We start from the raw sequence: 3075 nt of genomic DNA on the forward strand, positions 1-3075 counted from the left end.
CGAAGAATCTAGAGGAGAGCTATGATGATAAAACCCATGATTTTTTAAAAGTTTTTTAAAAACTTTATTCATTTTTGGCTGTGCTGGGTTTCTGTTGCTGCACAAGGGCTTTCTCAAGTTGCAGTGAGCAAGGGCTACTCTCTAGTTGCAGTGCTCAGGCTTCTCTTGTTGCAGAGCATGGGCTCTTAGGTGCATGGGTTCAGTATTTGTGGCACATGGGTTTAGCGGCCCCGAGGCATGTGGAATCTCCCCGACCAGGGATCAAACCCATACCCTGCATTGATTGGCAGGCAGATTCTTAACCCCTGGACCACCAGGGAAGTCCAAAACCAATGATTTTTGCTAGAAAGAAAGCTCATGAGGAAGTAGGAAAGCCATAGAAATTTTTATTGTGATGCTGATATTGTAAAAGACAGACTGACCACCAGGACACCAGTAGCTGCTGAGAAGACCCCAAGTCAGAGAGAGGCCAGCCCATACCCTGATGCATGCCCTGTGCTTCCACAGCTGCTCAAGGAAGGAAAGCTGAGAGTGCTCTGAGGCAGAATAGAAGATGTGGTGTCAGGGTTGTACAACTCAAGGATGTATTGAACTTTTGCTCCTTGGTGCCTAGCCTTGTGCCAGGCACCCTTCTCAGGAGAAGGAGACATCAGTAAGGGTTGGGGAGTGAGGAAGGCAGTTTGGAGTTGGGAACAAGAGGTCTAGAATCCAGAGAGATCAGGGAGGTATCCCAGAAAAGGAGCACCCCTGGACATGGGACGGGGTGCTGTCCGGTGTAAGACAGTGCTGGATACCTGTCCTTTTTCAGGTTTGTACTTTGAATGACCTCTCCCATCTCTTCCTGGAGGGCACGGAGGGACCAGATCTTTTCCATTCAGCTTTGTGTCTCCACCACATAGCCCAGGGGCTCATCACCAAGAGGAAGCAAGCAAGAGCAAAAGTGAATGTCACTCAGTTGTGTCCGACTCTTTGCAACCCCATGGACTATATAGTCCAAGGAATTCTCCAAACCAGAATACGGGAGTGGGTAGCCATTTTCTTCTCCAGGGGATCTTTCCAACCCAGGGATCGAACCTAGGTCTCCCACACTGACAACTTGACGGGGCATGTTCCTGACAAACGTGGCTTCATGTTGTCATGAAGAGGATTTCTTGGGACTTCCCTACCGGTCCAGCAGTTAAGAATCGCTTTCCAATGCAGATTTGGAACTAAGAGCCCAGAGAAGCTCAACAAAGATCCAGCATAACACAGAAAAGAAAGGAAGAATAAAGAAAGATGATTTCTTTAGGAACGCTCCTGTGGGTAACATCCTCAAAGCAAACTTGACCAAAGTTAGGCTGGTTGAAATCTCTTTAGCAGTCTGTCTCCTCTTGACTCTGACTCTCCACTGTCTTGAGTTTTGAAATTAAAAAGTTGTTGTTGTTGTTTTTTTAAGCAAAGGAAAAATGAAGAATAGCAAATGAGTTCATCCGGAGTGAGTGAGATGAAGAGCATAGTGAGAAGTGGAGGGGTCCAGCTTTCAGGTTTTTGTCCTCCCATCCTTGAATAATAGCTAACCGGCACCCCACTCCAGTACGGAGCCTGGTAGGCTGTAGTCCATGGGGTTGCCAAGAGTTGGACACGACTGAGCGACGACTTCCCTTTCACTTTTCACTTTCATGCATTGGAGAAGGAAATGGCAACCCACTCCACTGTTCTTGCCTGGAGAATCCCAGGGACTGGGGAGCCTGGTGGGCTTCTGTCTATGGGGTTGCACAGAGTCGGACACGACTGAAGTGACTTAGCAGACCTTCCTTAGCACTTTAACTAACAGATAAATAGGCAAGCTAGGAAAAAAACAAAACAAAACAAAACACCAGGAAGCTGGAGAAGGGGAAGAATTCACTTAAGAATGAGATGGAAATAGTTGGAGTTGAACATCTTCCACACAGTGGTGAGGGAACTGCTAGGATGTCGGAAGGCAGAGTTTCCAGGGGACTCAGGCCTCCCCTTTTCTCACCTGGCCTCCCTTTTCCCACCTCCAGAAAATGTGTAAGAAGCAGAATTTCCCCCCATTCAACTAGTGGAAAATCCTCTGTTGAGCTGTGGAGTAAAAACTCTGGAACAGGCAAGGCCTCAGAGATGGTGCTCTAGAAAGGAGCAAACAGCCAGGGTGGCGTCATTTAACTCTCGGCCCCAGAGGCCCAGAGACCAACCCCAAGGAATAGGAGGTGCGCTTTCAGCACCCCACTCAGTCCAAATTCATCTTAAGTGTCCTGTTTAGCTTTTCTTTCGAGAAGCCAAAGCTTCGGGAGACTGATCTGCTGTCCAACCAGGCAGCGAGGGCTAAGGGGAGCTTCTCCCAAGCAGGAAAGGACTTAGATCCAGGCCTTCTGCTTTCTAGATCTTTTTCCTTTGGTCCCTGCGGACCCTAGTGTCCAAACTCTTAAATTCTCAAGGCTCTCCCTTGGGCCTTGGGGCAGGATTCCCATTCTCTGTCTCTCCATCTCCCTGGAATTTTCCACTGCAGCTGCCTCCGCTCCCAGACACCCCTCCCTGGGCAAAATTCCCGGCTCCCTCCGCCTCCCCTTTCCTAATCACACCTCGATCCCACCCCCCGGGCCTTAGGCCCAGCCCACAGTCCAACCCACAGCCCACACTAACCCCGGTGGTCCCAGTTAGAGAAATGGGAGGCCAGACCCTTATAGAAGGGTGAGAGGGAGGGACCCAGGCTCCTTCCGGGGCAGGGAGAAAAGGCAGTGGAGGGGCTGGCCCCCTGTGGGGCTGGAGTGGGGGGAGTGGCCCTCCTCAAATCCCCATATAAGGCAGGGCAAGCAGTGAGGCTCCTGGATTGGCTGATTCAAATGAGCATTCCACCTGGCAACAGGGTTTCTATTGGCTCTCAGGAAAAATAGGAGGAAGGTGGATGGAGGTTGTTGGTGGCGGTGATTGGAGGGGGGAGGGGAGTGGAGGTGACCGGAGTGGGGGGCGGTTACCAGGGCAACAGGGTAAGAGCCCAGCAGGGTGTCCGAGACAGCAGGCGGGGCTGCGAGGTGGAGAAGGGGGGAAGAGGAAAGGAGGGTGGGAGGGAGAGGA

This window comes from Oryx dammah, unplaced genomic scaffold, assembly GCF_014754425.2.
Source record: "Oryx dammah isolate SB20612 unplaced genomic scaffold, SCBI_Odam_1.1 HiC_scaffold_29, whole genome shotgun sequence".
NCBI classification, from domain to species: domain Eukaryota; kingdom Metazoa; phylum Chordata; class Mammalia; order Artiodactyla; family Bovidae; genus Oryx; species Oryx dammah.